The sequence below is a fragment of the Macaca thibetana genome, chromosome 8 (genome assembly GCF_024542745.1).
Source record: "Macaca thibetana thibetana isolate TM-01 chromosome 8, ASM2454274v1, whole genome shotgun sequence".
Taxonomy (NCBI): domain Eukaryota; kingdom Metazoa; phylum Chordata; class Mammalia; order Primates; family Cercopithecidae; genus Macaca; species Macaca thibetana.
In genome coordinates, this window is record NC_065585.1 from 78,616,518 (window position 1) to 78,629,338 (window position 12,821).

Below are 12,821 nucleotides of genomic sequence, written 5' to 3' on the forward strand. Positions count from 1 at the left end.
TGCTGTTTTCAACTGGTCTGGAAATAATGTGCAAGGAAATAAAAGAAGGCAACAACAAAAGCTGCTGTTCCATACCTGTTCCACTGTTTCAAAGCAAACAGCTGCTCATTTCCATCCTTCCCCCTGTGCAGGGTTAAGCGGGTCAATAGAGTCAGGTTACTTTTCATTTGTTACTTTGCCAGCCAGTTGGTTATCTCTCTGGAAAACACAACAAAGAGAGAATGAAACATGCATGACCGTAAAGCTTGCAATTACAAGGCATCCACTGATACCAAAATATATGCCGCATCCCACTTCTGATCCTTGGTCAACTGGTGCTTGGTTCAACCAAACACCACTGAAGAACTGCCTCCAGTGTCTCCACCAGGACTCTCCATTAAGGAAATAAGCTCATCTCCTGACATGTGAAGTGGGTTCCTTCAAACTTCATTTTCTTTTTGGTCTACGGCTAATACTGATCAGTTGATTTAAAATTACTGGAAAGACCATGCAATATTAATAAGCGGGAAACTTTAATTGCTCACTATTTATTAACCCAATATTTTCAAATCTGCATATTTAACCCTTGTCTAGTTAACAGGCATTGAGTCACAGTACTGACTGAGGTGGTTTTAAGAGTTAAGGCGTCTCGTGCTAATGCCCATACTCTCACAGACATTAAAAATTCTCGTGAGACAACAACTCTTATGATTTCGAGTAAGATCCCACAGACTAAAAATGTGTTACGTGAGACAGGTTTTATTCCTGAATTTGGCACAGTGGGGTCCTGAAACCTGAAGGAGTAGTTTAAGTGTGCTGCTTACCAAGACAAGTAGCCCAGCTTCAGGCAATTTTGTGTGAATGATTTAGAGCACTCTTGCCTCTAGAGGGCATTGGTATTTTAGATACCTTTGGATTTCCAGCCAGAGTTTATGAAGCTGCCCATCATCACATAAGAAGAAGAAGGAAGAGGAGGAGGAGGAAGGAGGAGGGAGGAGGAGGAGGGAGGAGGGAGGAAGGAGGAAGGAGGAGGGAGGAGAAGAACAAGAAGAAGATAAAGAAGAAGGAAGAAGAAGAAGAAGGAAGAAGAAGAAGAAACACAAACAAATTTAGAACTAAATACCCAAGTTCCAGCATCACCTCAGTTTAAGGACAGTGTCCTTTGATGACATAAAAGTAGTTGCTATATACATATGGTGAGCTTTGTATGTTTATTGCAGCACTATTCACAATAGCAAAGACTTGGAATCAACCCAAATGTCCATCAGTGACAGACTGGATTAAGAAAATGTGGCACATATACACCATGGAATACTATACAGCCATAAAAAAGGATGAGTTCATGTCCTTTGTAGGGACATGGATGCAGCTGGAAACCATCATTCTCAGCAAACTATCGCAAGAACAGAAAACCAAACACCACATGTTCTCACTCATAGGTGGGAATTGAACAATGAGATCACTTGGACACAGGAAGGAGAACATCACACACAAGGGCCTATTGTGGGGAAGGGGGAGGGGGGAGGGATAGCATTAGGAGATATACCTAATGTAAATGACGAGTTAATGGGTGCAGCACACCAACATGGCACATGTATACATATGTAACAAACCTGCATGTTGTGCACATGTACCCTAGAACTTAAAGTATAATAAATAAATAAATAAATAAATAAATATGGTGAGCTTATGGGTAGCTTTTTAAAAATGTATGTTTTAGTTTATGTTTCAGATTTAGTCTAATAAGAAATACTTTTAGTAAGAGTCATTCTTTTTGCACAATTAATCACTCTCCTTAACCATTAATCTTTATTTTAAAGTATTACATAGAACATTAGTTTCAAAAAGTTAAGTAACGCAGAACTCTTCAGCGAAGTGGAACTGTAGCTGAGTTTCAAAGAGAAAGTGCAGTATTCATTCAACAATTAGTCACCTATTGAATTCAAACACTGGACTAACTGCCAGAAATATACTGATAAACAAAAGTCAACACAGACCCTGGGTGTGTGAGTCAAAGAGTTACAGCCTTCCGAGAGAGGCAGCGAGCAATCAAATGGTCACCCAAAAAAGTGGAAAAGTGAGACTTTGGAGAGATACTACAAGAACATAAAATCAGTGAACAGGGGAAGATTAGAGAAAGCTTCCCTGAACAAAAACATCTAGGCAGAGATCTGAAAAGAACTAGATAAAGGAGTTGCTGGTAGTAGCAAATATATTCCAAGCAGGTGGAAGAGCATGTTCAAAGGTCCTATGTGCTTAAGTCGGAGAAATTAAAAGGACATACTGATGCGTACTGTCATACATAGGACGTCATTACATGCCTGTAAGCATATGGCTTCCGATATCAAAAGATACGTCCAGAGATCAATGGGATCATATTCCACATAACCAGGTGAGGCTTTCTAGAAGTGGTGAGTTTCAAATGATGTTTGCAAAAGGAAATAACTCATGGTTAGCACATTAAACAATTCTTTGATTCAAAATGCACTAATGTATTGTAAAAGCATTGCCAAGTGGATCATTTATATTTTGAAAAAGAGAACTTAGTAGATCTTCCAAGATTGAACCAAAGAGTCCTGTCTGTGAGGTGGGAAACTGAAGCTAGAACCATGATGGGGAGGAGGGTTTTACATGCTAATCTTCCTTGTTTTCTCTATTTGTGGGGTCTTCACCATTCCTTTAGGGGCTTCTAGAGAACTTTTATCCACCTCTTTCAATTGCCACATATGGCTAGGGTTATTTTAAGAAATGACTGGTGCACCACCACAGAATCTGCAGCAGGTACCAGCTGAATTATTTGAATATTCCACCCGAACTATCTAACACATAAGCATTAGGGTTACATAGTCTTTCTTTTAAATTTCATATCTCAGCAAGCTCAAACACCACTTGTTTTGAACATGCGATGTGCAAGGACATGATGAACAAACACATTATTATTACTAATATTGTTATTATTTTTACTACCTCTCTACATCATTTGTGTTATTAGTATTACAATATATGAAACTCAAGCCATCACTTTGTAAATTTCAAAGAGATAAATCATCTGGTCAAGATTCATTGCATTAACTTACTTGGGAAAGGGAAAAAAACAGGTGGTTGCTTTGATTGCATAAAATGAAAAAGCTGTCGCTACTACTTCAGTATCTAAGATGTCGCTACTGAACAATTCTGGCAATTCTTCTGTAAAATCAAGTGCCTATATGTTTCTTCAGAAGAACAAACTGGTTAATTCCTATTATGTTTTATCATTTTACAAAGTTAAAAAAAAGTCCCTTTTAAAGAGAAGTTACAAAGGGGAGAGAATTTTAATGTGCTGAAATCTATAAACATGTATAAAACATAGAAATACAGAAGGAGAAGCAGAGAGACCTAGATTATAACTCTCTCTAGAAGCACTTGGAAAGATTTTAAGAATTCTGATGCCTGGGGCCCACCCAGACTATCCCAAAGCAAAAATCTGGCTCAGTGGTGCTGGGCTTGTGTACTTTTTAAGGCTCATGGGGTGGTTCTAAAGAGCTGCCTGGATTGAGAGCCCTGTTTACCCCGTGTCAGAGAGATCTGACTGCCGACAGCTCTCCAGTCTAGCAATGTGGAAAACACCTGCTGACCAGCAGCTGTCTGGAGGAATTTCCCACTGCCTGGGTTTCCCAAGAAAACATTTACTGAAGATAATGGCATCCTTGTGAAAAAACACAAAATAAAATTCAGTTTGACTCAAGAAGGAGTATCCCAAAACATTCTTATTTCTTAAACATTGGACAAGTCACTTTTTTTTTTTTTCTTTTTTTGAGTCTCACTCTGTTGCCAGGCTGGAGTGCAGTGTAGTGGCATGATCTTGGCTCACTGCAACCTCTGCCTCCCGGGTTCAAGCGATTCTCCTGCCTCAGCCTCCCAAGTAGCTGGGACTATAAGCACGTGCCCCTACTCCCGGCTAATTTTTTGTATTTTAGTAGAGACGGGGTTTCACCATGTTAGCCAGGATGGTCTCGATCTCCTGACCTCATCGAGAGGTCACACCTGCCTGCCTCGGCCCCCCAAACACAGGTGTGAGCCACCGTGTGTGGCCGCAAGTCACTTTCTTGAAGCCTATGTCTCCCCTGAAAATCATCATAAAATATAAACCCATTTTACTTTTTATCTCCTAGAACTTTTATCAAATGTCTATTACGACTTGCTAAGAATTATACTAAGAACTTTTATATACATAGATTATTTTCTAGGGTTGAAGTTTGGGAAAGTTTTAAGAAGGTACTCTCTCCCTGCCTCCCAAAATGGGAACACAGTACATTGGAAGAGCTTTAAGAATCTGAATGTGTAATCCTGATAGATTTCATTCCAAATTTAAAATGCATCAGTGGATGGAATGAGTTATACAACAAATGGAAATTGCTCCCCCGTATCACAGTGCAAGGCACTATACTGGGTATTTTGGGAGACTAAGAGGTGGTGATGATGATGATGATGATGATGTTGTTTGTGATAGTAGCTAACACTAACTAGATTATCTCATTGAAGCCCTAAAAAGTATAAAGTGGACTGGGCGCAGTGGGTCACGCCTGTAATCCCAGCACTTTGGGAGGCCAAAGCTGGCGGATCACCTGAGGTCGGGAGTTTGAGACCAGCCTGGCCAACATGATGAAACCCGATCTCTACTAAAAGTACAAAAAATTAGCCAGGCATGGTGGTGGGCACCTATAATCCCACCTACTCAGGAGACTGAGGCAGGAGAATCGCTTGAACCCAGGAGGCAGAGGTTGCAGTGAGCCAAGATCGCACCACTGCACTCCAGCCTGGGCAACAAGAGCGAAATTCCATCTCAAAAAAAAAAAAAAAAAGTATGAAGTGGGTGTTTTTATGCACTCATTTTCTAGAGGAGGAATTTAAGATTGAGGAGGTTGAGTGATTTGCCCAAGGTGACCAGCCAGTAAACAGTGGACTCTGGCTTTGAAATCAGGCTGGTTGATTCCATAGCTTAAGCTGTCACCCATTACAGAGCTTTGCTTCAGGAGCTTGTAATTCCAGGGGACTGCTGCCTACTATATTCCCTTGCTTACCAGTCTATGACTGTGCCAAGTGGTGCATGTTTTAAAGCTCAAGAAAAACATTGGGGTAATGGACTTAAACAAGGAACTACCAAGCGTGTTCACTAATAAAATCCAACTCACAGTTCCGGTGTCAAGGTTAAGAACTTACTTCCTTTGGTTAAGTAAACTTCTGGTTAAGTAAAGCTCAGAACCTGAGAACTGTGCTACAAAAAAATATTGACTGAGTCTTGGTCCCTGCTAGGCAACATAATATGTATTTCACATGTGTGAAATTTAAACACCTTGTTGCTTACTTACAGTAAGCAATTGCTGTAATAAACCAAGGAGGCTTCGAGTCAAACAGATGTATTTGTTTGACAAAACGTAAATAGAACTTTGGTCCCTGATTTTGCCAGTAGTTATTTTCTGTTCCCATTAGCCTAAGATGTCTCTAGTGTTAGCTTTAAAAAGGGTAGAAAACAAAAACAAGGACGGTATTCCCTGCTCAGGACAGAAGTCCTTTCTAGTGGGGTTTCTAATATGGAGGTTGCTCTGCAAATTGTTATCTGAATGTGGCTAAGCAACCACAAAGCCATGAGTACCCAGAACCCAAAATACTTTCCAATTCTATTTGTTTGGTGATGGTAACAGCATGGGCCTGAAGATATATCTTTATCTTAACTCTAAATAAACCTCTTTCACTCAGCCCAAGTAACAGACACATATTTGAAAGAGAAGGAAATGCTAAAGATTCCCTCCTGAGATTAATGACACCACTTACGTCACACTGGATCAATTCCTAAGTGCTTTCACAGGTCATATCGTATCTATTATTTGGTACTATTAACAGGTGCCCATTTTAAGAAAGGTAACCTGTTAGGTGTGATTGTGTGACTTCTGCCAAGCATGAGCATCAGTCATGAGGGTCATAAATCTGGAACTGGAATCCAAGTGGTCTGCTATCAAATTATGTCCTTCTTGATCCCAGTTAAATAAAAATACTGAATGGAGCAAGCAAATTGTAAATGACAAAGGGAACCCCCTCATGGTCAGGTAGTCCCCACAGTGGTCACTGGTCTTGGAAGCAGGGCAGTCCCTCTGCCCGCCTTCTGGGCCCACTGCACCAAGCAGATCATGGCCTTGCATGAGTTCCCATTATCCACAGTGGATCTTCTCGGTGGAATGTTTCAACTTGCTTGTGGAGGTCACAGCCATGCCCTCATATTCTCTTTTATAGATATACATTCTCCCCTCATTTTGCTGAAGTTTTCTCTTTCATACAAAAAGCCAAGGCTCACTAAATTGCCATCAACTCATTAATAGAGCTTCTGGTCTGCAAAGCCATCTGCTTTCCTGCAGAGCGAGTGCTCCTTTGCTATTTACAACATGCTGTTGCTAAGAACAGTCTTGCTCTCTGCTGAGTGTCATCAGAAGGTGCCCATAACCGTATGGCTAACATTGAGTGGCCTGTCCCAGAGGTGAGAATGGAAAAGCCCCTGTCTGAATGAGTTGTGTCATCTGCCACAGATTCTTCCACAAGCACACACACCCCCTTGGGGCCCAGACACTCGTGATTAGACAGGCGATGGTGCTGGTAGCATCTGCCTCTGCTGCCCACCTCTGGCAAGGCACCTCTCCCACGTGGTCTCTCCTCCCAGGCCTCAGGTCACCCTGGAGGTCAGCCCAGCCACCCCTTCACAGGGCCCCCAGTACCCACGAAGCCTCCCATGCCCTCAGTAGCTCTGCTCCTGCTCCTTCCAGAGCCTTTTAGGAGCCTTTAGAAAATTTTCTATATTTCTCCAGAACCATAAATGCTCTGCTGTCAGTGGGAAGCTACCAGAGGGCAGCTGTCAGTGGGAAGCTATCAGCGGGAAACTGTTCAAGACCCCAGACACACACACCGGTGAACTGGTCCCTGTTGCCGAAGCCCAACCGCTGTTGAGGCAACAACAGTGCAACCTCAGCCATCCTTCGACCTTCCCTGGGGAATCCTCCATTCTCCCAGGGCCGGGTCTCACCTCCAGATGCGAAGCGGAACAACTCACAGAACCAGTTTAAAAGGATGAGCCCAGGAAGTAATGAGCTGGGTCCCTGCAAGAGGCAGCTCTGACCTGGGACACAGTCGTAGCCCTGCTGCAGAGCAGACCAGAGCTGGACAATCTCACGACTGGGTGGGAGAGCAGGAAAGGAGTGCTGCCCCACAGGTCCCCCTGCCCCAGGCCCTGGGCGTGAACATCCAGCAAGTGGCCCCAAAAGCCTCCTCTGCAACTTTCTTAGAAGTCCGAGCAAAATATTCAAATGAATCCATGTTCAATTCAGCACTTCTTAGTTCTTAAACTTAGAAAAAGAAAAGTTGGGTGCCAGGATTGCAGTCCTAAAGCAAGACCGACCCACCATTCAGTATGACTGTGGTGCCCTCTGGTGTTCATAAAGAAAGAAACTGTAAACAGGAGTTACAATTTCAAACTGTTTCTCACTCCAAATCACCCTTGATTTTCCATGTGCCTGATGCCTGTCTCTCAGCCACCTAAGATGACGAGAACTGCCTAGAAAAACACTCCTGGAAACATCCGCGTGGGGCAGGTCACGTCTGGAGAGGACACTGCCCTCTTGGTGCATTCTTCTGAAACTAGAGTTTTGCAATAGCGTCCCACAGCTCGTCTGTTGGGGGATTTATAAGCTACAAAAATCTGAGGTTTTTTTTGTAAGGCTTCTGTCTGAAGGGAGAAACATTTGAGCAACTGTGGAAATTCTGAGATCTCCACTCCATCCACTCTTCAGCTATGTCAAGACGAAAGGCCCCTGAGAGATCCAGGTAGCAAATGACAACAAAAACGCAGGAACCAACCAGAGACAATCAGCCAGTTCACCAGCAGTGAATAAGTGCTGCTGGGGGCTGCTGGAGGAATGCCAAGGCTAAGAGATGTCCTTCACCTCTCAGAACAACAATACCTGGCACCTCGTGGGAAGGACCAGATCATGGTAAAGAAAACACGTGCTGGAAGAGGGAAGGTCCCCTAGGAACAGAGACAGGGAAAGGCAAAAGCCGACCTTCCCTTTGCTGTTCACGTGGAAGAACTTCCGTGCCCTCCTGCCCAAACGTGAGGCTGTGACAGGGTTGTCAGTTTCCCCGCGCTGCCGTCAATGGCACAAACCGCGTGGCTTAAAACAACAGGAATGTCTTCTCTTACAGGTGTGGAGGCCAGAAGTCTGAAGTCAAGGTGTCTGCGGGGTTGGTTGTTTCTGGAGCTCCGAGGGGAGTCGGTTCCATGTCTTTCTCTTGGCCTCTTGTGCCGCCAGCAATCATTGGTGTGTGTCACCGTGGTGTGCCTCCAATGTCACTTGCTGTTCTGCCCTGGGTCTGCGTCTTCACATGGTTTTCCCCACTCTGTTTGTATCTATCTGTATCTCTTCTTGTTTTCTAAGGAGGACTCCAGTCACATCGGATTAAGGGCCCACCCTACTCCAGTAAGGCCTCATCTTAACTTAGATCTTAATTATATCTTCAAAGACCCTGCTTTGAAATAAGACCACATCCACAGGTACCAGAGATTAGGACATGTCTCTTTTAGAGGCACAACACATTCAATCCACAACAGGATTGTAAAATTGCGCAGATTTGGAGATTTATTTAGGCCTAGGCAGTGGTGCTGGGAAATATTTGGTAAACTAGATTTCCAGGGATAGGGGGGCATTAGTTGAGGGAAGCCCTGGTTTGTAATGTTTGCTGATTTCACTTCCAGGCCTATTTCAAGCTATCAACATAACACCTGGCTTGCAAAACTGCTGAAAATTCAGCAATGCGTGGCTCTCTTTCATTAGTACTAACCATGCCCTTGGGCCTATTTTATGAAAAATGTCAATAGCTAAAAGGAGTTATTTATTACAGTTTTTTAATGCATATTTTGTATTATTGAGGATAAGATGTCCCAACAACTTTTGATTATCTACATGTAAAATGACCAATCTGTGTGTAATTCATATCCAATTTCAAATCTGAGCATGCATCCAGGTAGATCTGTTTTCTGGGTCTCCATTACCCTAAAACAGCATCAGCCTTCTCCTCCCAGCCCCTCCAGACACCTGCCCCCACCTCTGATGTCCTCACCACTCACAGATTTCCCATCTCCCTAGGTGTGACAACTCCACCATATTGTTTGAGGTGACCCTGGCACTCAGCTTCCACTCTTTCTATGCCAACCTTGTCATTTGGCCTGGGGCCCTTCAGCACCACCGTGGCCCTCCCAGCCAGCAACCCCTCCCTTGTCAGATCTTGGATGCCCTCCACCTCTCAAATCTGAAACTCCAGCCTCGCCTCTCTGCCCACCACTGCCACCTTGCCAACAACTCCCTTATGCACGTGATGCTTACATCTCGCTGATACTTCCGAGCTCCCCAAACCTATCTGCTGGGTCCCTTTCTTCAGCCCCTTTCCTGTTCAGTGAAATCTCTGGGATCACCATTGTAACTGCTGCCTTGTCAATATGCCCAACTCTATCCACCACCCCAGCCAACACTGGACCGCATGTCCATCTGCTGGTGGGGTGAATGCTGGAGCTGCAGATCCAGGGTCTCCAGTGCTAGGGGTCTGCAACCCTACCCAGCACCCTCTGTGTGTCCCAGTAAGACCTTTTACCATTCTCCACCACTCTTCAGCATTCCCATCTCACTTCCAGCAAAAGACATTCCCACCTACATCACACACACACACACACACACAAATAGAATACTCCCTTGTTAACAAAGTGTGTTCACATAGGGTCATTTGACCCACACACCTGGGACAGGCAGGCACGGCAAGTGTTATTATTCCCACTTTATAAATCAAGAAACTGAGGCTCAGAGGGGTTTCATGTACACATCAGACAGTTATTAACAGAGCGAGGGTAGGAACATGGGTCTCCCAATTCTGAGCATCCCAGGTCAAGCGGTGCGGTGATTTTACCAGTGAGACCTTGGTATCCAGAACGAGCTCCCACATCTCTGGACACCATCCAAATTCTCTATCCACCTCTAGGGTGTGCTGCCTTCTCAACTATGATTCAATTGCTCTCAAGGCACCTAAAGTTTATTTACCCTTCATGCTACCAAAAAAAAAAAAAAAAACTAGAATGATCTTGAAAGCAAGAAGCAGTTTTTTTTTTTCCTTTCCTCTGAGAGTTGTTACCACCGATTGTGTTTCCTTGTGCAAGTGTTTGGCTGGTAGAGGATTCTCAGAGTCCTCGGCTGAAACAAGACAGTTGACCCTCGGCTCCTGTGGTCTGCTTCAGAGCTCGGGAGCTGACCAAAGGGTCTGATCAGGAAACATCTTCCCATGGAAGCCAAATGCGTGTCTGGAGACCCATCAAGGTATCATAGAGAAGAATCCGCTGGGTTGATCCAATGCTGTGGGCTTACATGGATGAGATGATTTTCTGTAAACACATAATACGAGCCAAAGCCACTTCCTCTGGGAATGGGAGTCCTAAGTGAGTCATATTCTAGTCAATTAGGAATCTCAGCTCTTTCCCGGGCCTTCCAGCAAAGCATGCACACCAGAGGGAATCTGCTTCTGTTAATATAAAAAGTACTTCCCTATCCCAGTTCCTCTTCCAGTACCTTTGTTTGTGTTGCATCCACATGGCTGTACATGGAGGCAAATATGCAAAACAGGTGCCAACCTCCCGTGTGGCCCTGGGCCAGCCTGCGTGCCTTCCCGCAAGGCCACCTCCAGGATGTCTTGTTCTTTGACCTGCCTGCACTGGGTCAGTCCAGGGGGCTGACCCCATCCCATCCCGTAAGAACTGATGTCTGTGGGATACACCAGAAGCACTGGACTGGGACACGGATGGCTTGGCTTCTAACTGTGTGAACTTGGGGAAGGCCCAGGCCCTCCTGAGTCTCTGATTCCTCCTCTGCAAAATGAGAGTTTTGCTATGGGCGAAGCTAACTGGCCAATGCCATGAGGACTGCTTATGTTGTCACGATGAAGGGCACTCCGTAGAGCAGAGAGTGCTGCGGGAAGTTGAGGACAAAGGAGCTCCTTTTATACAATATTTATTTAGGGGCTCATAGTTATGTTTAGAACTGAACAATGTTTTTGCCAAGCTCTAGTGGAAATGGAAAATGAGGAACAGCAATGTATCAGGCGATGAGGAGCAAATAAAAAGAAGGGAAAGCCCAGGCCTGCTCGTGGGTGAATCAGCAGGCAGCACACACCTGCGGAGCCATTGATTCATGCACATTTTAAGCAGTTTTTATGGACAGATTTTGAGGAGCGATGGAACAGGATTGGACTGGTCCATGGGGCCATTTAAGGCAACCTAGGGTACTCTTGGTGGCTCTGAGGACAACAGTTTAAAAGGATGCCTCCTAGTCCTTGCCCATGGCTGCCTCATGGGGAAGCTGTCACTGTCTCCCTCCCAAACAGGGTGGGGTGGTGGGAAGAACACAGAAATGTTGTGAACATTAAATAATAATATCCACACAAAACATGAGCACGTAGCTTTCAACAAATGCTAGATTCGTGCTCTGTGGGTCATCTCAAAGGCCAAGGAAAGGGGAGCCTTCTCCAGGCTCCCAGCTGCACTCAGGTCCCACATGTTCAGGCGTGCCTGCCCCACTGCTGCCCTGAGTTTTGGCCAGTGGCCAATGCCTTCAGCTCTCCTCCATCCTAAGGAGGGAGCCCCAGGCCCTGTGGGGAGCACAGCACCAGTGCTGGGAGGCAGTGGTCATACTGGTTCAGAGTACCCAGCTGAGTCTTAGACTTGTGTTGAAATCTTGGTCCTGCCATTTACTGGCTGTGCTGCCTTAGACAAGTGTTACTTCAATTCTCTGAGGCTCAGTTCTTCATCTCTAAAGTGTGCAAACATTTGTTAAATAAACAGCTGTGGAGTAAATGGGAATAAGGCCACTTTCCACATGGGAGGTCTTTGTGGCAATTAAATGAGGTAATTACTAGGCCAACTGATGACATAGTAGGTACAATGATTAATTTTATGTGTCTACTTGACTAGGCTGCAGGGTGCCCAGATATTTGGTCAAACATGATTCTGGGTGTGTCTGCATGCGTGTTTTGGGTGAGACGAACATTTGAATCATTCAATCATTTGAATCAGTTGACTGAGTAAAGCAGGTTGCTGCTGCCCACCCCACCCTCATCCAATCAGTTGAAGGCCTGAATGGAACAAAAAGACTGACCCTCCTGCCTCACCACTTTGAGCTGGGACATTGGTTTTTTTTTCTACCTCCAAACTCAAACTGAAACATTGGCTCTTCCTGGGTCTCAGGCATGCTGAATGCAGATCTGGGACTTGTCAGCCTCCATAACCATATGGGCCAACTCCTTATTTTATATATGTATATATATGAAATACATACATTACACACATATGTCCATCTCTCCTATTGGTGCTGTTTCTCTGAAGAACCATGACTAGTACAATAGGTGCTTAAGAAAAAAAAATAGGTTGCTTTTAATGATTGCTATTTCTGTTATCTCAAAACTAAGCAAGAAATGACGTCTAAATGTAAAGCTGACTGAAATTATGTTAAGGGATAGGAGGAAATGCCAATAATGACCTAAATAGCACTTATTATTTGTATGCTATTCAGATGGTATCTTTCATCTTCTAAAATGAGCATTTATAATAACATGTGTGTGTATCAACTGTGGCAATATCATTACCTTAAATTCTGGGAAACACATTTCTATTTTTTATTTTATTTTATTTTATTTTTATTTTTATTTTTTTGAGATGGAGACTCGCTCTGTCACCCGGGCGGGAGTGCAGTAGCCGGATCTCAGCTCACTGCAAGCTCCGCCTCCCGGGT

The 12,821-nt window shown here is 44.3% G+C and overlaps 2 protein-coding genes across 3 annotated transcripts in view; both read right to left on the bottom strand.

Annotated features, from left to right (window-relative positions):
* VXN (vexin) overlaps positions 1-12,821 on the bottom strand; it is a 965,102-nt gene that overhangs the window by 484,220 nt on the left and 468,061 nt on the right. The gene's annotated exons all lie outside the window — the stretch shown is intronic.
* The window catches only part of DNAJC5B (DnaJ heat shock protein family (Hsp40) member C5 beta), an 81,372-nt gene that overhangs the window by 60,598 nt on the left and 7,953 nt on the right, over positions 1-12,821 (bottom strand). For both annotated transcript variants that reach the window (XM_050802079.1, XM_050802080.1), the window contains exon 2: positions 76-198. The gene's annotated coding sequence lies outside the window, so the exon portion shown is untranslated. The remainder of the gene's footprint in view (positions 1-75; positions 199-12,821) is intronic.